A 27282-nucleotide genomic window follows, 5' to 3' on the forward strand; every position below is an offset into this window, starting at 1 on the left:
CTCTCGGCCAGAGTTCACTCATACATTTCCTGACAGAAAGGCCCATTCATGGCCGGGGCTGGTATTCAGGCCTCTCTGTGCACAGAACAAACACACGCTCCTCAGACAAACACACAGCGCGCAGTGAAACAAACTTAAAAGCCGCGTACACACGACCGTTTTTCATGACGTGAAAAAATTTATTTTTTTAGTTGGTCATTAAAAACGATCGTGTGTAGGCTCCAGAGCATTTTTCTCGACGTGAAAATGGCCATTAAAAATTAAGAACATGCTCTAATTTTTCTCGTTGTTTTTCACGGCGTGTCTATAATCAGGCATCGGGAGCGAGCACGGCTACAGCTGTTCCCGCTCGGAGATCTCCGTTGCCTTGGATTGCGCCTGCGCACTCTGGAGGGAACCATCTCGATAGGAGGAACCAGCTCGGCAGAACATCGGCAGCACTCATGCAGCCCCAGACCATGACACTCCCACCACCATGCTTCACTGTAGGCAAGACACACTTGTCTTTGTACTCCTCACCTGGTCGCCGCCACACACGCTTGACACCATCTGAAATAAATACGTTTATCTTGGTCTCATCAGACCACAGGAGATGGTTCCAGTAATCCATGTCCTTAGTCTGCTTGTCTTCAGCAAACTGTTTGCAGGCTTTCCTGTGCATCATCTTTCAAAGAGGCTTCCTTCTGGGACAACAGCCATGCAGACCAATTTGATGCAGTGTGCAGCGTATTGTTGGAGCACTGACAGGCTGACCCCCCACCCCTTCAACCTCTGCAGTAATGCTGGAAGCTCTCATACGTCTATTTCCCAAAGACAACCTCTGGATATGATGCTGAGCATGTGCACTCAACATCTCTGGTCGACCATGGCGAGGCCTGTTTTGAGTGGAACCTGTCCTGTTAAACCGCTGTATGGTCTTGGTCACCATGCTGCAGCTCAGTTTTAGGGTCTTGGCAATGTTCTTATAGCCTAGGCCATCTTATGTAGTCAACAATTCTTTTTTTTTCAGATCCTCAGAGTTCTTTGCCATGAAGTGCCATGTTGAACTTCCAGTGACCAGTATGAGGGAGTGAAAGCGATAACGCCAAATTTAACACACCTGCTCCCCATTCACACCTTAGACCTTGTTACACCAACAAGTCACATGACACCGGGGAGGGAAAATGGCTAACTGGGCCCAATTTGGACATTTTAACTTAGGCATGTACTCACTTTTGTACTCCTCACCTGGTTGCCCCCACACACGCTTAACAAAACTCATAAACCAAATAAGTTTATCTTGGTCTCATCAGAACACAGAACATGGTTCAAGTAATCCATGTCCTTAGTCTACTTGACTTCAGCAAACTGTTTGCAGGCTTTCTTGTGCATCATCTTTAGAAGAGGCTTCCTTCTGGGACAACAGCCATGCAGACTAGTTTGATGCAGTGTGCGGCGTATAGTCTCAGCACTGACAGACTAACCCCCCACCCCTTCAACCTCTGCATGGAACCTGTCATGTTAAACCGCTGTATAATCTTGGCCACCGTACTGAAGCTCAGTTTCAGGGTCTTGTTAATCTTCTTATAGCCTAGGACATCTTTATGTAGAGCAACAATTTTTTTTTTCAGATCCTCAGAGTTCTTTGCCATGAGGTGCAATGTTGAACTTCCAGTGACCAGTATGAGAGAGTGAGAGCGAAAACACCAAATTTAATACACCTGCTCCCCATTCACACATAAGACCTTGTAACACTAACAAGTCACATGACACCAGAGAGGAAAAGGGCTAATTGGGCCCAATTTGGACATTTTCTTTTTTTTAACAATAGACAATTTGAACATTTTCATTTAGGGTTGTACTCATTTTTGTTGCCAGTGGTTTACACATTAGTGGCTGTGTGTTGAGTTATTTTGAGGGGACAGCAAATTTACAATTGGAAAAAGAAAATATGGACAGCCGCACTCCAAAAAACCTTGATGGTTGTCTTTATTTAAAAAAGGAAAAATGCACTACAAGTCACAGCACACAACACGGGAGTAAAATAGCTGATGCGTTTTGCACTATAAATTAGTGCTTAATCATAGATATGATTAACCACTTAAGACCCGGACCAAAATGCAGCTAAAGGACCCGACCAGGTTTTGCGATTCAGCACTGCGTCGCTTTAACAGACAATTGCCCGGTCGTGCGACGTGGCTCCCAAACAAAATTGGCGTCCTTTTTTTCCCACTAATAGAGCTTTCTTTTGGTGGTATTTGATCACCTCTGCGGTTTTTATTTTTTGCGCTATAAACAAAAATAGAGCGTCAATTTTGAAAAAAAATCAATATTTTTTACTTTTTGCTATAATAAATATCCCCCAAAAATATATACAAAAACATTTTTTTCCCTCAGTTTAAGATGATACGTATTCTTCTACCTATTTTTGGTAAAAAAAATCGCAATAAGCGTTTATCGATTGGTTTGCGCAAAATTTATAGCGTTTACAAAATAGGGGATAGTTTTATTGCATTTTTATTAATTTTTTTTTACTACTAATGGCGGCAATCAGCGATTTTTTTCATGACTGCGACATTATGGCGGACACTTCGGACAATTTTGACACATTTTTGGGACCGTTGTCATTTTCACAGCAAAAAATGCATTTGAAATGCATTGTTTACTGTGAAAATGACAGTTGCAGTTTGGGAGTTAACCACAAGGGGGCGCTGAAGGGGTTATGTGTGACCTCATGTGTGTTTACAACTGTAGGGGGTTGTGGCTGTAGATGTGACGTCATCCATTGTGTATCCCTATAAAAGGGACACTATCGATGCCGCCGCCACAGTGAAGAACGGGGAAGCTGTGTCTACATACAGCTCTCCCCGAACTTCAGCTCCGGGGACCGATCGCGGGACTCCAGCGGCAATCGGGTCCACGGGTCCCACGGTCCTGGTCACGGAGCTTAGGACCAGGTAGCGGGCGCGCGCCCGTGACCCACGGCTGGACAATAGCACAGCACGTAACTGTATGTACATGTGCCCAGCCGTGCCATTCTGCTGACGTATATGTGCAGGAGGCGGTCCTTAAGTGGTTAAAGGGTCACTAAAGGAATTTTTTTTTTAGCTGAAATGACTTTTTACAGGGTATAGAGACATACTAGTTAACTGATTCCCTTTAAAAATGATTAAAAATAGATAAAAACCAATCATATAATGTACCTACAGTTTAGTTTCGTTTTTGCTGTTGTTTCCTGGTTCTCTGATGTACAGAGACAAAGAGCCAATAGAGGACAGTGATGCTTTGTAAAACAAAACTGGATTGGTGCTGACACACAGTAATTACACCTCCTTGATTAGTGACCACAGTGAGAAATCTCCCAGTACTGTGGTGATCAGGAAACAGACAACCAGGAAGTGCCCAGAACAGAGAGGAATTACAGCAACATCAAAGCAAAAACGAACAATGAGGACATGAAACCAGGATTGCAGTAAGGTAAAGGAAGCTATTTAGCTAAAAAAAAATATTTCCTTTAGTGACCCTTTAAGCACTAATTTATAGTGCGAAACGCATCAGCTTTTTTACTCCTGTGTTGTGTGCTGTGACTTGTAGTGCATTTTTCCTTTTTTAAATAAAGACAACCATCAAGGTTTTTTTGGAGTGCGGCTGTCCATATTTTATTTTTCCATTTGTTGCCTTGTGCATTGCCAGCACCCTTGATCTTCTGAGACCATACTGATCATCCTAACACAATCCACCTGGAGCGGTAACTTTCTTTCTTTCATTGTCTTGGACAGCAAATTTACACTGTTATACAAGCTGTACACTCACTACTTTACATTGTAAACAAAGTGTCATTTCTTCAGTGTTGTCACATGAAAAGATATAATAAAATATTTACAAAAATGTGAGGGGTGTACTCACTTTTGTCAGATACTGTAAGCTTTGCCTTGTTTACCTAGGCTGCCCCCGGGGACAAGCACTAGCGACTTATCCTGCCGGACATCATATGACGCCCAGTCAGGATAACTGATCCCCTATAGGCCATTCTGCATTCTGCTATAGGCCAGACGGGATATGGTTAAGGTGAAAAACCTTCTTTGCGCAGTTCTCCCCATCAACATATTACACAACCAGATAAAATAAATAAATAATAAAGGCAAGAGGGTCCTGTCTGAGGGAGATTCATTTATACTGAAGCAGTTATCTATTACAATCAGACTGTATGGAAATGTTACGGAAGGCATCTGATTAGACGGTGAAGGCAATGGTCCAGTTTTTGCTCCATTTTTTCATGGATCAGCCCCGGTGGTCCCATGTACTGTACAAAAACTGATGTGAAATTATTGCAAGTTGTGCATTTAATGTCATCTGAGGCAAGGCGGAAATATTTTTAGCCACGCCAGAGACAGTCATTTAACAAAATTGTTTCCTGGCTCTCCGAGGAATAAACAGAATATAAATGAGAGGAGCATGTCATGTCTGACCTTTATCGTTATTAAATAATTGGGAATGTCACTTTGGAACTTGACTTTCAAATGCATTAAAAGAGGACCTGGCCCTGACACATAGGGTGTATACATTTTTCAGTTCATGCTGAGCCCAGAGGCACAGGGTAGGAAAAGTCAGCCCAGGATAAGGATGGCATACACAAGCACAAGCCTTATAAGAAACAAGATGGGATTTACAGGAATTCTGAGCTGGGAGGAATACAGGAAGGGGGTGTTATTTTCCTGGTTGGCAAGATTTCGAAGTCACGGCCCTTTAGCAAGCATGCAGCCGGAATCAGAAGTGCTCATTTGCCTGTTTGTTCTGGGTCAAAGACTCAAGGGTTGACGGCATTGGATCAGATTGATGGCCAAACAACTAGTACTCTTGAAATTGGGCCAGCAATAGCAGGTATAGATAATATCCGGTACCTAAATTTTACTGTGGTTAGTAGCTTTCATACCTGCTCCTTATTGTGATAATGGGTAACGTCGTTGTGCTTTTTGGACAAGAACTCATTCCACTGTGGAAAATAGATCCCAAATTAAACTTAACTAAAAAATAAAAAAATAAATAGATTCCATAACTGAACTTTACCGTGGTTAATGGATTCCATACTGGATGCTTACTGTAATAAATAGAGCTCTATAGCTAAATTCCATTGTGGGTAATAGACTCCATACTGGAAGCTCTCTGTAGATCACTCAGAAATTCTCAAACAGGGTCTCTTGGAACACTAGGGTTCCTCTATAGCAGGATAACAAGTAAATTATGCTCAATAACTTTTCAGAATATTATTATTGCAGCAGCATAGTCAGTATAAAAACAGCACATAGAACAAATGTCTGGGGTCAGAAAAAGTTCAGGCTGTTATGGTGGTGATGGGAGATGTGCGGGTATGCTTGCATGGGGGTATGTACTCAGGGCTGCCGTCAGTGGGGAACAGAGACCATGTTCCAGATCTAGGAGACAAACAAGGAGAGAGGCGCCTCTGGGTGCAATACTTTAAAACAGTTTAATTTTAAAAGAGCCAAATGTTAAAAACCACTCACATTTTGGTGGTCAAATACAGGCATGTAGATGCGATTCTCCAGAAGGAGAAGTGGATGTCATCTGGTGCGTCTGGTGGATTTCTTCATCGGGTCCCTGGTATGGCGCTGTGAAGTGAGGGGGGATCAGTCATTCTGCCGCTGATGGTAGCAGGTGGTTTGCGGTGGAAGGGGCGATCCTCAGCAGGCACTGCATGCGCGGGTATAGCGATGGGCGATGGAAGATGACGTCACCAGGCAAGCGAAGGGTTTCCGAATGCTTGGCAGTGAATGACAGGGCTGCCGCATTCCTTTATCAAGCTAGTCCACCGCAAACCACCTGCTACCATCAGCGGCAGAAGGACTGATCTCACTTCACAGCGCCATACCAGGGACCCGATGAAGAAATCCACTAGACGCACCAGATGACATCCACTTCTCCTTCTGGAGAATCGCATCTACATGCCTGTATTTGACCACCAAAATGTGAGTGGTTTTTAACCTTTGGCTCTTTTAAAATCAAATTGTTTTAAAGTATTGCACCCAGAGGCGCCTCTCTCCTTGTTTGTTTCCTCTAGAGCAGGGGTGTAAAACTCAATTTCATTGTGGGCCGCATCAGCATTATGATGCCCTCAAAAGGGCCGGTTGTATGTGTAAGATTAGATGTCCAGCGCATCCCCTCCCCTTACACTAGATGTCAAGAGCCCCCCCCATCAGAAGTTGAGTCCCTACTCTCCCTGGGATAGCAGACGGGAATAACCTTACACTTCAATAACTAAGCAAACAATAAATAAATAAATAAGAGACAAAGACCACTGCTGGATTTTAAAGGCCGCGGTTTATTTAATATTGGTTTCAAAATATTGTGATAATTAATATCAACAGCGTGTAAATAAATAATCATCAATATAAAGCTTTTAAAGCTAACCTTGCCATTACAGCTCAGGTTGCCAACACAATTACCCAGCTAGAACAACGGTGCCCAACTTTATAGCAGATAACTTTCCTGGATAAAATAATATGAGCATAGCTAGTCCCCCTTTGCTTTTAAAAGATTTTTTTTTTTTTTTTTTAAAAAACACTTTATTATATATATATATATATAAAACAAAAAATTTTTTTTTTTTTTTTTTTTTGCAAAGGTGACACTACCACATACCAATAACCGCGACAAGGTATTTTTTTTTTTTTTTTAACAAAAAAGGGGGAGGGAGGGGGGGGAAGAACACCACAGCTCCAAGTCTTCTGAGGCGAATGAGCCTGGACTGGACGGAACCCGCTTTAAATAGCCCAGAACGGGCTATAATCCACAGGTTCCGACCAGTTTAAACTGGATCTTCCCGGGCTTTCTGACCAGAAGCCCAGGAGGGTCATTCAAAGTTCAAAAAAGCCCGCCAGGTTCCCTCAGAGAGAGGTCACCTGGAGGGCAAGATACTAAATTTAAACCGACCTTTCCCGGGCAAACTACTCAGCCCAGGAAAGGTCACCCAGAGGCCACTGGCCATTCTCCTCACAGGAGGAAGGGGGGGGGGAACAAACCCCCCCCCCCCTTCCCCAGGAAGAACCACTGTTCCCCGTCGCTCTCCCATGGAGAAAAGGGGGGTAAAATTGCCCCCTTTTCTTTTCATGGGATAGCAGACGGGAATAACCTTACACTTCAATAACTAAGCAAACAATAAATAAATAAATAAGAGACAAAGACCACTGCTGGATTTTAAAGGCCGCGGTTTATTTAATATTGGTTTCAAAATATTGTGATAATTAATATCAACAGCGTGTAAATAAATAATCATCAATATAAAGCTTTTAAAGCTAACCTTGCCATTACAGCTCAGGTTGCCAACACAATTACCCACAAGGCGGGTGGTTCTCAAAACCACCAGCCACAGACCCCAATACCGCGGCCCATTCCACACAGGAGCCTAAGTCTGCATTAAATATGTCTAAGCCTATATCAGAAAGATGTACTCCGTCGGATCTGTATAAACCCGGAATGCCTCCTTCCAGCTCCGTGTGCCTAAAGGAAAAAATTCCTACCTCTACCAGAAGCTTTGACACTGCCCTATTTACTCTTTTCCTGATCTTTTCCACAGGACGCATGGAAGGAGGAGAAAGCCATACCAGTCTTTGTATTATTTCTGAGAAAATAATGACACATTTTGGAAATATGGTTTTAATTTTTTGTAAATCATCTCTGATAGAGAAAATTATATCCAAAGTCTTGCGTTTGCCAAGGTCATTTCCCCCAAGATGAATAATTAGCGTGTCAGGTGGGGGGAAACGAAGACAAAGTTGGGACAATTCTACACATAACTCAGACCATACCATGCCCCTCTTACCACTCCAAAAAATCTTATATTTATTACAATCTAAGCCTAAATTAACCGAATAATTTCTGTGTTTTGCTCTATGTTGCGCCCAGTGCACAAACGAGTGACCGACGATCCAAATGATCCGAGGGTTTTCTGAAAAATTAAAAAGAGTGATTAGGACGGACGTATAACAAATAACTATCCGATCTCCACCTGCCTATTTTTTTAATTTTGTTAACCTCCAAACCTAATCTGGCTGCTTCAGTTGCTGCCCCAATCCTAAAGGAGTGAGATGACAGCTGAAGGTGATGCAACTTTAAAAACTTTAAACATTTTTTAAAGACACTAACAAATTGAAACTTTGTTAGGGGCAATCCTGACTCATGCAAAAAGAATTTTGAATTCCCAGCAGGTCTAATCTTAGAATACTTTTTTATCAGCAGGACTGGGCATATGTTAGAGTTATCCCAAGAATCTAAATGTAGCCAACTACCTCTGCCTAATTGATCAGTTTTTGACCTCCCAATTAGGATCTCAACAGATCTCTCTGTGATAATGACATCAGATGCTCTGATAGCAACTAGTTCGGAAACTCTCAAGCCCCATACACACTATCAGTTTTCCTGCTGGTTTTCTCTTCAGGTTTACCAAAACCATCTAATATGAGGTCAAACCTTAAGCGTTTCAATTTGAATGCAATCAGGCAGGCCCTTGCACTACATGGTTTTGGTAAACCTGAAGAGAAAACCAGCAGGAAAACTGATAGTGTGTATGGGGCTTCAGAGCTGCAAAGAACATAAAGGAAAAAACAGCTTGGAACAGAACAGACTCAAACGAAGAAAAACAGATTCTATCTGTTACCGAGCACAAATCACTTAAAACCTTTGGGGTTATGGGCTTACGTGAATCAGCTGAGAAATTTGCTCTTTTATACCCTTTCAACGCCTGTTTAATCGAAAAGTACTGCATCAGAGAAGGAAGATTATTTAGCTTCAGAAAAAATGAAATTCCAGAGAGGGTTCTCTGTACATAAGACCAAGAATACTGTTTCTGGAATAAAAAACTTAAAAAACGTAAAGCTAAATTTTCAGAAGAAGCCTCAGCCTGCTCATGTACAGATTCCAAAAAACTTAAATAAAGCTCCCAGGCTGACAGATATCCCGCCCAGGTTGATGGAGCCACTGAGTTAGCTATGTATTCTGCTATGGGCCTTACACCAGATCCCATAAATTGTGAGGGCATGCCGATCCCACCCGATCCGCCTCTGGAAATAGCTGGAAAAACCGGTCCATCTGCAGACGAGATAACGAATCCGCCAGGTCATTGTCCTTCCCTGCTACATGAACAGCCTTGAGCCAGATATTTAGACTCAAACACTTGAAAACCAAATATCTCAAAAGGACAATGACCGGCGGAGACTTGGATGTTAAACAGTTGATGGCATAAACAACACCCTTATTATCTGTTCTTATTAAAATCCTTTTCCCACTGAAAAAGGACCCCCAAATCTCCAGGGCTACCACTATTGGAAATAGTTCCAACAGAACTATATTCTTCACATAACCTTTTATTTTCCAATCCTGGTGCCAAAGATCCGCACACCAGTGGGTCTGCCAGATTGCAGCAAAACCCACCGATCCTGCAGAGTCAGTAAAAAGAAAAAATTCTCTGTCTAGAATGAAGTCCCCCTGCCAAACAGCTCGACCATTAAAATGCATGAGAAATTGCAGCCAGACTAAGAGGTCTTCCCTCATGTCGTGAGAAACACGCACATGAGAGAAGGGGGACTTCAGACCAGAGATTGACATGTAAAGTCTTCTGGAAAAAATCTTCCCGACTGGCATAATCCTAGTGGCAAAGGCTAACATACCTAATAAAGACTGCATATCTTTTAAAATAACCTTTTTTTTCCGAATTAATGACAATAATAATCGATTAAGCTTATCTATTTTTTCATCAGGAAGTCTAAATTCCATCAATTCTGTATCAATATTGATACCCAGGAATTCTAGAGACGTGGCTGGCCAGACTGTTTTTTCCATAGCTAATGGCACACCAAAATTAGTACAAATTTTAAAGAATGTGTCCAGCAGCTTGGAGCAAACCAGTGAATCTGGGGGGCCTAAGAATAAGAAATCATCAAGATAGTGGACTATCAGTTCCGAACCTGATTCAAAACTGACAGACCACTCCAGAAATGACGAAAAAGATTCGAAATAAAAGCAGGACAGGGAACAACCCATGGGCAAACATTTGTCAAAATAAAATTTCCCTCTGAAGTAAAAACCTAACGAATTAAAACAACCTGGATTTATCGGGAGCAAACGGAAGGCAGACTTAATGTCGGCCTTAGCCAACAAAGCCCCCCTTCCTAAACCTCTTAACTTTTTTAGGGCATCTTCAAATGAAGCATATGAGACTGAAGATAACCCATCATCAATCTGATCATTAAGCGATTTTCCTTTAGGAAAAGACAAGTGATGTATCATCCTAAAGGAACCTTTGTCTTTCTTAGGGACAACACCTAACGGGGAAATTCTGAAATTTCTGAAAGGAGGAGCAGAAAAAGGACCCTCCACTCTTCCCTCCATAATTTCCGTCTCAATTTTTTTTTGAACTATCTCTGGATACTTATCAACTGATTTAAGGTTATTTACTAACGAGCAACCTTGCCCGGAATAACTTGGGAGCGTAAAACCATCTCTAAAACCCTCAATGAGGAGCTGAGCCTTCAACCGGTCTGGGTACCGGCTGAGCCATGGGTACATATTTCGCAGAATCACCGGGGTTACTGCTTTTGTAAATACTTGACTGCTGATTGGTTGCAGACATTTTTTTAAAGCATTTGGCGACTGAATGACCCCCTGCGCAAAAGGCGCACTCATGTCTGTATTTACATGAGTTAGGCCATCTGCACTGGCTGTCATTGTAGTTAAAACAAATCCCTTTTCTGTAACCGGAATTGCTTGTACCACTGGATTGCACATTGACGTTTGACTTATTAAAGGCTGGTCTTTGGGGGAGAAAAAGATTCAACCAAAGACCTACGTCCTTTACTCCCCACTTTAGAGAAGGGTGAACTGACAGTTTTTGACGAAAGGCTTCGTCGTAATTAAACCAGGAGATACCACCAAAATTTTTATAAGCCTCTAGGATTATATCTAGATGCTGAAATAACCCAGCGCTTTTTTCCGGGAAGTTTTCACATAAAGTCCCCGAAAAAATGCAGAAGGCCTGTAACCAGTTGTTAAAATTTTTGGAGACAGGCCTTCTTCTTTCTTCCTCTTCTTTCTTATCTGACTTAGCAACAAATTCTTTTGCAGATGGTAACAAAGACAATATGTCTATGAACTCCCCCCGCCATATCCTTTCCTTTGTTGAACTGGATAAATGGAAACCTAGCGGAGAGATTTCACATGCCATAGTCTCCTTTAAGCAAGTTTCAGGTAAATTTTGGGATCTAGCTGAAAGAAAATCAGGGTTAACATTACTTTGTGAAATTTGATCGCAGTTAGGTAAAACGCCACTAGATGGCGACCATACGCTAATAGCAGAAGGCTCACTAGCTGCAGTACCCTGTGCGGCCTGAGGATTCGCCTTCAGTTCCCTAGCAACCTGTGACAACAAATCAGCAAGATTATACAACAGAGTGTTAGTGGGTTCGTTCATACCTGGTCTATCTGAAAGACCCAGGGTAGCAGCAGGCACTGGGACATTCTGCGCTGTTCCGGCATCAGTAGCAGGAGCTGCCATAGAACTGGAGGCAGCCCCCGTCGTCCTCTGAGGTGACATCTGTGGTGCTGGCGATGGCTGTGAGGAAGCCCATCTGCCTGATGATCTTCCTCCTCTGGCGCTGCCTCTTCCTCCCGTTGCCGGTTCACCAACCGGAGACCCGGAATTCCTGTATGGGAAAAAATTTGAAATTCCCGCGGACCCCCCCCTGGCTCTGCCTCTAGCTCCGCCCCTGGCCCTGCCTCCGGAACTCGTGTTAAGGTCCTCAGAAGGACCCGCTCTCTGAGAATTGGCTGCACGGGGAGGGGAGGGAGAGTATACCCTGCGCGGAGTGCGCGTTCTTTTGGCCGGCTCCGGAGCACGAACGGGGGTGCCGCTTCTTCTTTGCCGCCGGACCGGAACCTCGACCTCCATCCTCGGCATGGCTTCTTCTTGGTTCTCGGCGGGATCCCGGACCTCCAGCGAGCGCTGCTCCGGATCGGCGACGGACGAACCGGAACCTCCGCTGACCGTTGCGGCTCCCACCGGAGCCTCTTGACCCGAAGGTAGGTCCAGACACCGGCGGATCCAGTCCTCTCCTCCGTCCTCTCCCGCTCTCTCAATCAGCCGACGAAGCAGGCTCATTCTTCCGGCCTCAGAAGACGCTGTTTGCTCAAAGAAGAACACCACAGCTCCAAGTCTTCTGAGGCGAATGAGCCTGGACTGGACGGAACCCGCTTTAAATAGCCCAGAACGGGCTATAATCCACAGGTTCCGACCAGTTTAAACTGGATCTTCCCGGGCTTTCTGACCAGAAGCCCAGGAGGGTCATTCAAAGTTCAAAAAAGCCCGCCAGGTTCCCTCAGAGAGAGGTCACCTGGAGGGCAAGATACTAAATTTAAACCGACCTTTCCCGGGCAAACTACTCAGCCCAGGAAAGGTCACCCAGAGGCCACTGGCCATTCTCCTCACAGGAGGAAGGGGGGGGGAACAAACCCCCCCCCCTTCCCCAGGAAGAACCACTGTTCCCCGTCGCTCTCCCATGGAGAAAAGGGGGGTAAAATTGCCCCCTTTTCTTTTCATTACATCACAGTGCACCCCCCTTACCTTATGCTGCTGCCAGGAAGAAGCTGGATGCATTGCTTAAAGGCAGAAAGTAAGGATCTGGAGGAGGACCAGAGTAGGGCTGAAGCTCTCCTGCAGCTTCAGGAGAGGTGTGAGGGCCACATGAAATGGCCTGGAGGGCCAGATTCGGCCCGCGGGCCTTGTGTTTGACACCTATGCTCTAGAGCACAGGTGTCAAACACAAGGCCGTGTGCCAAATCAGGCCCTCCAGGCCATTTCATGTGGCCCTCGCACCTCTCCTGCATCTGCAGAAGAGCTCCAGCCCCCCTCTGATCCTACTCCAGACCCTTACTTTCTGCTTTCAAGCAATGCATCCAGCTTCTTCCCAGCAGCAGCATAAAGAAAGGGGGGTGCACTGTGATGTAAGAGAGTGGGGGACTCAACTTCTGATGGTCAGGGGGCTCGAATGTAAGGGGAGGGGATGCGCTGGACATCTAATCTTACAGATACAACTGCCCCTTTTGAGGACAATCATAATGCTGATGCGGCCCACAATGAAATCAAGTTTGACACCCCTGCTCTAGAGATTGCTCGGGGTTCCTTGAGCTGTGGCTCATTAACCTCCCATCTGACAGTTCCAACATAATTCCTGGTCCAGTAACACTAAGCATTTAAGCCATTTAAGAGGGTGGTATTCTGATCACCACTGTAAAGGGGGCGTTTTCCTTGTGGACTACCATGTAAGAGGCATTTTTGACACTGACCCTCGATGTATCAGTTTTAGCAAGAGTACCATGAGAGATGAAAATCATTTTAGGGGTTCCTCTGGGGTTAAAAGGATTAGAAAGGGTGCTGTCGATAATAGATCCCTATAACTGAACTTCATGGTGGGTAATAGATCCCATGCTGAAAGCTCATTTTACATAATAGATGCCACAACTCAACTTCATTCTAGCTCATAGATCTCATAGCTAAACTTCAAGATGGATAATAAATCCCATATCTGACTTTCAGTGCGGAAAGTAGATCTATTACTTGTACCATGATGTGCAGAATAAATTCCACACCTGAACCTGATTGCAGATAACCGATCCCATGCCTAAACCTCATTGAAGATAACAAATCTCATACCTGATCCCGCATTGCAGATATCAGATGTCTTTTTGTTGATAGTAGTGTAGCACCCCCTTACTTTCAGTATGGTCACTATGCTAAAGTTAGTGGGGAATGGGAGAGTTATTTTGCTCCCATTCGCAATTGGTTAAATTGGACTTCTGTCATTCCAGAAATGTCCACTGGGTCAGTCTGTGCTCCAGGGATGCAGTACCATCCCTGGCCAGCAGTTGGCACCAGAGGGGTTCTGACAGAGCAAGTTTTCCCCAGCAGCCAATCAGAGGAGTTTTTCCCTCGCAGGGCATGCTGGGGAAGGGTATATCTGTGACAGGTGTCATGTGCTCAAAACTCTTCGTGGCATGCGCGGCATCCACCTTCAGGGTGCGCGCATCCATGGACCCCGCCGGCGCAGCCCACCTGGCCAAAGTTGCAGACTACACGGAACCTCATCCGGAGGTAAAAGGGGACTCCAGTGACTTACTGGGTCCCCAGTTCTATTGAGAGGATCCCAGGCTGGGTGCCGTTCGAATGGAGGGTCGGCTTGAGGGAAACCCGGAGGCAGGTTGTCCAACGGGGCTTGAGCGAACCAATCGGGGATCTGGTGACCGGAATGCTGACAGGTACGCTTTGCTGTCCGGTGACCAATTCTAAAAACCTACTGGGAGGATTCACTCAATTTATCCATCTAGCTCACTTAAAGTAATTGGCCTGTGGCAGAGGCCCTAGAGCCAGGTCTGTGAGAGAGACCTGTTCCTCCCAGCAATCCAAAGTGACACCTCGGCTGCCAGGCTTGTGAGAGGGGTCTGTCCGGGGGCACTTCACCCGCTCAGAAAGAGTGGCGACGAATCACAATTTGATACTACTGAGAGCAGGACTGCTCGGTTCATATCCAGGCCTGATATCGCAAGGTTTCTTTTCTCTTCAACACCCTTTCTTTTCCCAATTGATGTTGGCCGTGTTGGCCTGGAAATAAAGCATTGGAAAAACCCTTACTCACTGTCTGGACCTTCGCTCACTACTTTGATTCCACAACTGCACCCCTGGGCTACATCAAGGTAACTTAATATGCCGATCCCAGCAACAAATCAGCGGCTCCTTCGGGGGTAGCGCTACAGTAGATATCTTCCCTATATTCTATTTTTAAAAACAAATGTCACATCTAAGCCCCAACCTGGTTAGCAAATCCCAAATCTGTGTCCTATTCTGGGTAGCAGATCCCATGAATTGTTTTTTCGATAAAATAATTACTTCCTCATCTCCTGGTGAAGTTCATGGGGTAACAGGTGGTGCCTGATGTTTGGCGCTGGCTTAGCGGTAGACATCGGTCGTTCTGGCATTTGGGAGGAATGCGGGCTATGCTCTGAATGTTTCTCCATTGGCCCTCAAAGCTCAAACCCTCTGTGTTTTATATTGTGTTCTATAGTGTGTTATCTTTAGGGTCTTTCAATGCATTAATACATACACAAGTGCTTTTTACTTTACAGCTAACATAGGAGCCATTTAAAACCTTTTGAATAAAGTTCTGTCTGAAAGCAAACAGCAGAAGATGCCTGCTTTAATCTTTATTATTCAGAAAATGATCCTCTGTGCACCCCTCTGATACTGTTTTGTCTTTGATATTATGGGCTGAACATCCCAAACTTCAGGGCTAAGACCAACACACCCTGTCCAATGGGAACACCATTACTAGCCACTGAGGTGCTCTCATTGGACAGATGGACAGGAAGTCAAAATGGTTCAGTCGCATAATCAGAAAAGTGGAGTATTTTGTAATATGGTGAAACTCATTTCAGAGGGGGCACAAAAGAGGGTATTAATGATAATAAAGGTAACTGCAAGCATCTTGAGTTGCCTGCTTTTCTTTTTTGTAAATGCTTTATTTAAGAAGGAAGAATATGCGTGAATACAGAGACATCTCTGAAGTACATTTCAGTCAGTAACACAATGCCATACATATATATCACACCAGCGCTGTATCCTGGCCTAGGCCAACAAGGCCCAGGCCTAGGACAGCACTTTGCAGGGGGGCAGCACGGAAAGGGTCCCCGCCGACTTGTGCTACACTGTTAGTGTAGTGCCAGTCTTATGGGCCGGACTGAGCTCAGAGGCAAATTAGTCCAGCCCCCCCATAAAGCGGCCGCACTGCTTCTGGTATGCGGGTGGGCGGCATTCTGCAACTGTGTGTGGGGAGAGGGGGGGGACGCTGCTTCTAATTTTGACTGTTCTATCATCCTGGACCACAAACCTTCCTCACTGTGCTATATGTTTTCTACTGGACCATCGGCATGGTTATATCTTCTTAGTCCTCTCCATAAAATTATCAGAAATTTGTGCTTAAAGTAGAACTATAGGCAGCACTTTTTTTTTTTCATTTTGGATAGAGTAAGGGAGGGTTATAGCCCCTGTCAGTTTATTTTTTTGCCATCCCTGTCCCATTCCCATTCCCTTCACTTCCTGCCCCATAGCTAAACAGGAAGTGAAAGGAAATCTATGCAAATTAAGGGAATCCATTGCCCCCCCCCCCCAGGCTCTCAGAACTAGTGTCCCTACTCGAAAAGTGGGACGGTTCTAGGGTCTTAAACAGAAAGGGGTGTGGCCTTGACAGGAAGGGGTGGGTCATATTTAAATTAGGGGGTGCACGAGTTTAGTCAGGCCTAGGGCAGCACAAAACCTAAATACACCACTGTATCACACTGCATATAATAGAAAGTCTGCTTACTGAGGGGACTCATAGTGCTTATCCAGGGAGCAGGAAACCACTGCACCCCGCATTTTCACGGCCTCCGCCGTGTTTTGTTTTTCCATTTTCCTGAGAGTAAATGAACTTGTGCCAGAAAAAACATGTTTTGGAAATGCAGGCCTTTTTCCGTGGCTACCAAGTCCTCCATTGCATGGATAACCGCCACTCTTTTTAACCAACCGGCCACCGACAGAGGGTGGGTCTGCTTCCAATTCAGAGGAATGCAGTCTTTTGCCGCAGTGATCAGGAACAGCAAGATGGATCACTTGTAAGCCTTACCCGGGATCTCGTGGTGATGCAGAAGGAAGAGCTCAGGGGACATCGGAAGTTCCCGGTCTGTGAACGTCTGCGTGATCCGATGAACCTCTGTCCAGTAGGGTTGTAATACGCAGCAAGACCTGAAGACATGAAGGAGCGTTCCAACCTCCTCCCCACATTTCCAGCATAAGTCGGTGCTCTGAGGGAACATCCTGTGGATTTTTTCTGGCGTGTAGTACCAACGGGTCAGGACTTTATACCCCGTCTCCTGGAGCCTAGCACAAATAGAGGTCTTGTGTGCGAAAAGGATGATCCGATCAACCTGTTTCTCTGTAAGTTGTATGCCCAACTCACGCTCCCATCTAGCGATATAAGGAGGTCTGTATTCCGGAGAGTTGCCTGCTTTTCAGCAAGATGCTTACTTTTAACCACTTGAATACCGGCCGCATGTAAAATGACGGCTTCACAGTGGCTCTGGAAACTCAACAGGACGTCAATTGACGTCCTGGATTCCTCCGGCCACTGGGGGGCGCGCGAGCGCGCCGGCGCGCCCGGTGTGTCCCCGAGATGCCGATGCGCGTGCCTGGCGGTCGCGATGTCCGCCAGGCACCCACGATCAGCAGTGACAGAGCAGGGACGTGGAGCTCTGTGTGTAAACACAGAGCTCCACGTCCTGTCAGGGGACAGAGGAGACCGATCTGTGTCTCTTGTACATAGGGACACAGATCGGTTACCTCCCCCAGTCACCCCCCTCCCCCCACAGTTAGAACACACCCAGGCTACACATTTAACCCCTTCCTCACCCCCTAGTGTTAACCCCTTTAATGCCAGTCACATTTATACAGTAATTAGTGCATATTTATAGCACTGATCACAGTATAAATGTGAATGGCGCCAAAAATGTGTCAAAAGTGTCCGATGTGTCCGCCATAATGTCGCAGTCCCAATAAAATAAATCGCAGATCGCCGCCATTACTAGTAAAAAAAATAAAAATAAAAAAAATAATAATAATAATAATAATTCTGTTATTTATTTTTATTTTGTAAGCGCTTATTGCGATTTTTTTTTTTATTATTATTTTTTTTTTTTTACCAAAAATATGTAGAAGAATACGTATCGACCTAAACTGAGAAAAACATTTTTGGAAAAAAAAATGTTGGCTATTTATTATAGCAACAAGTAAAAAATATTGAATTTTTTTTCAAAATTGTTGCTTTTTTTGTTTTATAGCGCAAAAAATAAAAACCGCAGAGGTGATCAAATACCACCAAAAGAAAGCTCTATTTGTGGGGAAAAAAGGACGCCAATTTTGTTTGGGAGCCACTTCGCACGACCGCGCAATTGTCAGTTAAAGCGACGCAGTGCGGGAAGCTGAAATTTCACCTGGTCAGGAGGGGGGTATATGTGCCCGGTATGGAAGTGGTTAAAAGTAATGACAAGGTCACATTGAAGTTGATAATATGTTTGTTGTTTAGTGATTTGGCATTGCGGATTTAATATCCGGTATGATGCTGCGCTAATTTGAACCCTCCTGATATCCTTTCCAACTGTCATAACTTGACTTTCCATTGGCCCCTTCATATGGACGGCAGTGTTTACCACCCTTTGAAATAGAGTGGACTGCTTTTAACAGGATGGCAGAGACTAATTGAACAACCCCTTACCGTAACCATTTGTTCGTCTCACCCCCTTATTGTAACCTACAATAAAGACACTGACAACGACTTATTCTTGAATGGACGAAGGGGTCGGCCACAGCTTTATTTTGTTAAAATTACAACATGAACTTGTTAACCTTAATCAACCTTTCAAAGGTTGCTCACCAGGGGGAAGCAACAGCCAGCCGCCGGCCTAAGCCGCCGGGCATAATAGCCTTCCACCTCTCCTTTCCATGGCTTTATTCTCCTGTACCGCCAGCTGTGACTTAAATAAGCAATAGAAACACTCACACATAACAACGCAAATAAACCAGGGGCCTGTCAGGCCAACGACATAACACCAGTGAAGCATAATTATATCGAAATAAGCCAGCCTTTGTTTGCTGTATCCATCTTTTTGTTTTTTCCTTTTTTTTTTTTTTTTTTAAAACCTGTACTCCAGAAAATAGGGGCGGGAGGGCGGGAAGCTTTCTCCGCTGGCGCTGTCCAGGTAAGAGGAAGTGGGGAGGGGTCTCACCCCTCCTTTTACACCCTCTGTCCCACCTAGGCCTACCCCCCCAACCAAAAACTATTGGTCCCTTGCCAACCTATGGGACGTCCCCTATAGTAAAGAAAGGGAGGGGGATGAGGCTCACTTAACCCTGTCGTCCCCCCCTCATTTAGTCAGTGACACCTAGGCCTAATTGGCCCGGTGTCAACCAGCAGTGGCTTCCAGGCATTCAGAAGGTAATCCTGACATCTTCTACATACATGGGTTTTCTTTGGCTTTCGTTTAGTCCAAAGGGGGGCCGAGCCCACAACCAGAAGCCAAGCTTTAGGCTTGCAATGGTGGAGTGGTCCAGGTGACCTCAATGGGACTGTGCCGCCTATCAAACTCAGCAAGCCAAGTTAAAATTCATGCAGCCATAGATTTGTGCATAAAATAGAGTTTTTGAGGCTCAACAGGCAAAAATATCCATGTGATAATGATAAGCATTAATATAGGAGGCGCTTTGCCCCATGCACACACTGCGTGCAGGTAGCTTCAGCCAGCAGCTGCGTGGCTAGATTTTTACTCAGCTGGTGCTGCCACTGTTAGCATGTAACACTGTAAGCAGGTTGGGTTGCTAGTTATCCAGGCTATTTAGGTAGGAAAGGGTTAATTCTTTCTTTGAACTTTGCATTTTCTGGGTTCTGCCCTTCACCCTGTGCTGTATATAAAGTATATACAGCACAGTGAGTCTCACCGAAGTCGGAACAAAGTAGTGCAAAAACCTTTTTTGGAGTTGCTGCAACTTGAGTCGTACCAATTAGAATGGGGGCTATTGAAATACATGGGTTTTGACTTGTCATGCGACTTCACATGTGTCAAGTTGCACAACAACTCGCAGTAGTGGAAACAGAGCCTAAAGCCTGTTTAACTGACTCTGGCCTGAAGTTATTCAAAATGGGTGCATTAAGGTAAATGGACTATCTAGAAGAACAGGGCCTATAAAGTACACGTGGGGTGAAGAGGAAGGAACAGAGGCCACCACAAGAGGTTAAGTCAGCAGAGGTCTTGGCAGAAAGTGTAGTTGCTACGGGTAACAATGAAATGGTGAGAATTTAATAGTAGTCAGACAGCAAAGAGTGATACCAGGCATGGCGGACAGGTCCTCCGGTAGTGAGGGGGTCGATTCTCTGACTTCATCCCTAGCGGTTGGTTCCACAAAAGAAATAAGTAAGCACGGTGCAGGAGAACAGAATGATTAATCAAGTGTACGCATGAGGCCCACGTTTAGTGCATGGCGGGATCCCATTCTGTCACTAGGAGTAAGTTGGCAGAGGTTTGCTGGACTGGTGGAGCGTTAAACAGCGTCAGCAGTGTTGCCTTGTAAGTTAGGGTGACCAGAGGTCCCCGGGTTCCGGGGACAGTCTCCGGATTGAGGACGTGGTCCCCAGTGCCCAGATCTGTCCCTGGATTGCAGGGGCGGTGCCAGGTGCGGCCCGCCCAGAGTGCCCCACACTGGGGGGGGGTGTCAGGCCAACGTCTCCTGCTGTGTTAGCCGCCACTATACAAGTCCCGCCTCCTGGTTTTCTCCTTCGACAGACAGCATACTTGTCCAATTGATATGTGCTGTCTCTCATGGGTAAGTGCTGGTTTGGGAGGCGGGACTTATGTGACGGGGGCACCTGGCGATTCAAATTAAAGCTCACACAGCGGGAGAAGCTGGTCTGACACCCCCGCCCAGTGTGTGACACCCGTGGGCGGACCGCGCTCCCCCATTGCCTCAGCATTGCCTCAGCCCAGAATCTGTATGATGATCGGCTCTCCTCTACTTTCTCATCCCCTGCACACTTGAAGCTGCATTCCTGGGTATAGGTGAGGCTGCATAGATGGGCACTGGTGAGGCTGCATAGATGGGCACTGGTGAGGCTGCATAGATGGCACTGGTGAGCCCTGCATTCTTTATGTAGTGCACTCCTGAACTCTGCACTTAGTTTTTCCTGTCTTATCTTCATTACATTTGGTAGTCATATCTCAAAAAATTCTAAGAAGTATCTTTTCTTTAAAACTTTATTTATGGACGAAATGTGAGAAATAACATATATAATCATATAATCATTCCGGACATACACTGCATATATTATTTGAGGAAAATATGCTTAAAAAACTGTTTACCATTTGGCAATAAAAAAAATATGTCCCCGGATTTCATTTTAAAAATCTGGTCACCTTACTGTAAGTGCTACATTCAGAAGACAAGGTGTGCAGTGATATGGGATGAAGTGTTTCACAGAGGGGATCTGTATAATACTGCATAGCTGATCAAGGTGTATGGCTCCCACTGAGAAAGGTGGATGGCCACATCCTGTTCTCCTCTATGGGCGGTTGGATGTAAACACCTGACTTCCATCCGATCTGATCCAGTAGATGGATGGCGAACAGATCCCCATCTGCCTGTTTTTAGCCAATAGGATCGGATTGGATGTTGGCGGTATAAACAGACAGAAATTTTTATCCGCTTGAAATCCCTCGGCTGGATTTTTATCCGCTGATAAATGTCTGCTCGGGCCTACACACGACCGGATCTATCTGCTGGAACTGATCTGCGGATCAATCCCAGCAGATAGATCCGGTCATGTGTACGAGGCCTAAGAGTCTACAAAAGACTTGAGACTGGGGCAGAGGTTTACCTTCCAGCAGAGCAACGACCCTAAACATACAGCCAGAGCTACAATGGAATGGTTTAGATCAAAGAATATTCATGTGTTAGAATGGCCAAGTCAAAGTCCAGACCTAAATCCAATTGAGAATCTGTGGCAAGACTTGAAAATTGCTGTTCACCGTTGCTCTCCATCCAATCTGACAGAGCTTGAGCTATTTTGCAAAGAAGAATGGGCAAAAACTTCACTCTTTAGATGTACAAAGCTGGTAGAGACATCCCCAAAAAGACTTGCAGCTGTAATTGCAGTGAAAGGAGGTTCTACAAAGTATTGACTCAGGAGGGCTGAATACAAATCCACACCACACTTTTCACATATTTATTTGTAAGAAAATTAGAAAATCATTTATCATTTTCCTTTCACTTCACAATTATGTGCCACTTTGTGTTGGTCTATTACATACAATCCCAATAAAATACATTTATGTTTTTGGTTGTAACATGACAAAATGTGGAACATTTCAAGGGGTATGAATACTTTTTCAAGGCACTGTACATGGGATTAGAGGGCTCTGACTGCCCCTGGAAGCAGGCAATTTGTGGACACAGCGATTGGTAGTTACTACACGAGTGCTGATGCTCCCCGGAGTGGCATGTAGCTGAATTTGAACACAATCCAGCTACCTGAAGCCACTCATGAATGTAAAGGGTTTAGTTGTGCTTTAAATATCTAGAACAAAACTCAGCTTAACTTCTACAGATGAAAGCTTCGTATTTCAACTTGTTTTTATTGTGTTTTTGCTTTCCAGTGGTTGCTGGGCCTTCCCCATCTTCCCCTATTGTTGTGTTGTACCCCAGGCATCCAATTTTTTTCATGTTTCCTGGTATTAGGTATAATATTTGACATCTTAATAATAATAATCCAGATTTTAAAGTTTCCTACCATAGCCATCAGTGACCCCGGGGGTTCTCTTAGTTGCAGATACAGAGAAGGAAGCCTGCGGAAAGGCTTTAATACTTATCGGATTAAAAATTTGATGTGGAGTACAATGTATTTTGCTGTCATTCAGCTGTCAGACATAATGGGTAATTTTAAGTTCCACATCTGAATGGAATCTCATTTCTTACCTGGCTAATAGGACAACATTTTCAGTGATTCTACCCTACCTGCATATAGTTCCAGAACAATCGTATAACTTCTGAACAAGGGATCCACTGCCCAGGAACTAGTGTACATCTGGGGGCAGTTAGTGGATCCATTGGGGCAAGAAGATGTGTACTCAGGGAGGAAATGTGAGGCCGAATATCGGCGTGAAATTAGCAGCCACCGCACCTCCCGCCCCAGTGTGAAAGGGGCTTTAAGGACACTGCTGGCCCCTCCCACCACCGACACTGCTGACCCCTCCCACCAACTATCATCTGCTTGAACTGCGTAGAGAAGCACACAGACCCATTGATGACATTGCTGGGTGTAAAATAAGGCATGTAATGAAAACAAGGTTTTATAGGGGAAGGAAGCACCAGGGAAGGCAAAATATAAGCAGGTTAAAGCGGAGGTTCACCCTAAAAAAAAATTCTAACATTACATTGTGCTCACTTCCAACATTGACAGTATGCTGATTTTTTTTTGCTGTACATACCGACGTATAGCTATTTTCCCCCCTGGCTTCCGGGCAGTGGCTCCCACGGGAGTGGGCGTTCCTATGCAGAGGCTAAGTGATTGACGTGATGACAAAAACTTCCCCCCGGTGCATAAGGCGCGTCACCAGTTTCTGAAAGAAGCCGACCGTCGGTGTGCAGGCGCCGTATAGAGCCGACTCGCAGTTTGGCTTCTTTCGGAAACTCGTGACGCGTCTTATGCGCCGGGGGGACGTTTTTGTCATCACGTCAATCACTTAGCCTCTGCATAGGAATGCCCACTCCCGCGTGAACCACTACCCGGAAGCCGGGGGGGGGGGGGGGAATAGCTATACGACGGTATGTACAGCAAAAAAAAAAAAAATATCAGCATACTGTCAATGTTGGAAGTGAGCACAATGTAATGTTAGAAAAATGTTTTTAGGGTGAACCTCTGCTTTAAACTTTAGCTTTAACCATTCCCTACTCTATTCAAATATTAAAAAAAAATTGGCTTTAGATATACTTGGAATGAATTCTCACTAAGAGTACCGGACAATTTCTCTTATTTTTTTTTCTAAATAAAAAGTAAATTTTTGCTGTGTGAAGACATATCCGTCTCATCTTTCACTGTCCTGTCTTCATAGTCTGGCGTGTTTTCATTTTAAAAAGCAAATTGTTACATGAAAAGCTTTGAGCAGCAGGACGCTCTTTGAGTGATAATAGGAGAGTAACATTCCTGCACGGATGTCTAATGAATGCTGTGACATTTGGAGGGTGACATGAAGCAAATGTCAGTTCTTCTGTTTTCTGTACTTTCTCCCGTCGTGCCGAAATCTCTTTCTATAGGGGGCGGTAATTGTTGACTGACTTAATTGTGATGACTTAAATAGAATATGAGTTCATAAACAGTAAAACAACTTTTTTAATGACATTTAGACCCCTTTCACACTGGGGTGCTTTTCATGCATTTTAGCGCTAAAAATAGTGCCTGTAAAGCGCCTGAAAAGTGCCTCTCAAGCCACCCCAGTGACAAAGCACTTGGGCAGTGCGCTTGCAAGACACAAAAAAAAAGTCCTTCAAGCAGCATCTTTGGGGCGGTGAGGGAGCGGTGCTTGCACCGTTCCTCTGCCGCCCCTGGCAATTGAAATGAATGGGCAGTGCTGCCGAAGCTGCCATCTTGGCCTGCAAATAGAAAGTATATTGGTGGGATTTAACAGGCACCAAGAAATAGCATAACCAATAAAATATGAAAACTGTATTGTACATCATAATTAAAAACAAGAATAGACTTTAAAAACATATATATCTCGTATGCAATTTCAATCACATATGTGAGTACAAAATACCTCAAAGAACCACATAGGAGATGTTGGAAAAGGGCATGTACCCCAGAAGTAATCCAACGCGTTTCAACTTTCTTTGGACATCGGGTGTGCTCTGTACATGGGTTTGCCCTTGTTATCAGTATTGTAAGTTTATATATATATATATATATATATATATATATATATATATATATATATATATATATATATATATATATATATATATATATATATATAATCTTTTTGTATAGTTTTGTTATTATATCTGTATATCATTGTGTTAATACACTGATCTCTTGTAGATACTGCTCCTTTTGTATTACCCCCTGAGGAAGACAACAAAAGTTGAGACGCGTTGGGATACTTCTGGGGTACACCCCCTCATCCAAAAGGAAGGCAGGTCTCTTCTGCAATTAAAGCCTGCCTGCATGCCATTTGTTAGAACAGAACTTCAGTCCCGTTTTAAACTGTTTGACAGTTTTCTTCTATATCTTGGAGAATCTATTGGTGAGATCTCTGTTCTGGTTTTCCAGGTCTGCACACCTGCTGTGCCCAAATTGAATAAATTCTACTCTCTTTTAAATTATTTTATTTTATAAAGAATGGAACAGAAGGCGCTAGGACACACTAAGGTAAGCAGCAATAGTCAGAACCTACTGTCATGTACCTGAGAACATAATGGGAAGGTTTACTAAAACTGCAGCACCCACAATCTGGTGCAGCTGTGCATAGTAGCCAATCAGCTTCTAACTTGTTCTATGAAACTTTGACAATAAAACCTGAAAGCTGATTGGTTTGTGTGTGGTGCTGCACCAGATTTTGCACTCTCAGGTTTCAGTACTTCAACCCTATAATGTGAATACATAACATTCCCACTTCTCTTGTATGTACAGTATCTATTGATTGTGGGGGGGCCACTGCATTGATTCTACCATGTTGTATTGCTAAGTTATCTCAGTATACTTTTCAAAAAATTCATAAAATATAAATTCATAAATACTATTGGAAAATAAATTCTAGTAGGTAGACCTAACTTTTGGAAGAATCCAAGATATCGAAGACTCCATTAAAAAAATAACTGGTGAAGTGGGGGAGCTGGAGGATGGGGACTGGGGTGACGTTCTGGAATCCTGCAAATTGGTCTCTCCCAAACTTTCTGACTGCCTCACCCACCTATATATTTTGCATAGAACTTATCTATATCCCATTCATGTACAGTGGGGAAAATAATTATTTGATCCCCTGTAGATTTTGTAAGTTTGCCTACTTACAAAGAAATAAAGGGTCTATAAATGTAATCATAGGTTTATTGTAAATGATAGAGATAGAATATAAACTAAACAACACACAATACAAATGTTCTAAATTGAGATGCAGGAAGTGCGCATGTGCGGGACCTCCGGGAAGGACGCGTGCTAGCTGAGCTCCCGGCACCCCGACTCCCTACAGCGATAATCAGCGCAGGCAACGGGGTCTGGACACCGGCACTGAAGCCCTGAACGGCGATGAACCGGCGAGCACGGGGCCAGCCGCGAAAAGGACAGCACAAGCAGCCCGGAATCAAGGGGGGAGCGGAATCCTCCCCTACGCACAGGCCGCGATCTAACATGGCGCCCGGCCGCCCAGATACACGTGGCAGCACAGCGGTGAAATCCGACGGAGCTGCAAGGAGTGAAGGCGAGCAGGATCGGCGTGAGCCACCCAGAGACCCGTTCTCCTCTCAGTCCTCGGGAGATGTGGACTCGATCCATGGGGGTGAGTTACATCTGCAGCCCTCATCCCCAATATTGTATGCAGAGGGACACGGAATGGCCCACTCACCAGCTTCCTCGATGGATAGGAACATGGCTGATTTGACTGAGGCCCTGTTCAGCCAGTCTAGTCAGAGGTCTCCCCCCCCTCCTCAGCTTGCCCACTACTCCCCTGATGCCATATTATTAGCCCGTTTTTCCACCATGCTACAGCAGGAGCTCTCCAAGGCTTGCACTATGATTACCACTGATCTGAAAAAAGATATACATGGCTTGGGCGAGCGATTTGATCTGATTGAAACCAAGGTGGACAATACAATCAAACGGGTCAATCAGAACACTGCTATGCTCACGGACCTGCAGGATCGGCTGGAGGAGGCATATATTAAAATTGAGGACCTTGAGAATCGATCGCGAAGGTACAATGTGCGCATCCGTGGCCTCCCGGAGACTCATACTGATCTTGAGGGGGCTATGAGAGAGTTAATGAAAGAACTTATCCCTGATATTTCTGTTCATCATATGGAAATCGATCGAATCCACCGCGCATTGACAGCCCCGAGGACGGACGGATTGCCCCGGGACATTATTGCTAAACCACATTTTTACCGTATCAAGGAGAGGATGATGTTCGTGGCCCGGAACAAACCGGATTTGTCGCTTTTCGGCGCTCCTATACAGCTTTTTACAGATCTGGCGCCGTCCACGGTACAGAAACGTAGGACCCTTCGACCACTACTTCAGCAACTTCAGAACAAGCAGATCAAATATAGATGGTCGTTCCCGTTTAAATTGTCATTCACGTATAAAGGACGATCCCACTCCTTTTCCACGTTTCAAACGGGTGAAGACCTGCTGTTTGAACTTGGCATCATCACACAAGACCCCCAGGCATCTTCTTCGTCACGCCCAGATGATCGCCCTCTTTCGCCACTGTGGAAGGATCGCAGGCGCACGCAGACCAAGAGTGCTCAACGAGACACCTGAGTACTTTCACTGTCCTTTGCCCTCCTTTGGGCCTCCCTACGATAGGGTCCTATGGACCTGACCCAACATCGGGTCGCGATTCTGGCCTTGCAAGGTCGCTTTCTTGGTTGCGGCCTAACCAAGTCATCGTTTTTTTTTT

The sequence above is a fragment of the Rana temporaria genome, chromosome 4 (genome assembly GCF_905171775.1).
Source record: "Rana temporaria chromosome 4, aRanTem1.1, whole genome shotgun sequence".
NCBI classification, from domain to species: Eukaryota; Metazoa; Chordata; class Amphibia; order Anura; family Ranidae; genus Rana; species Rana temporaria.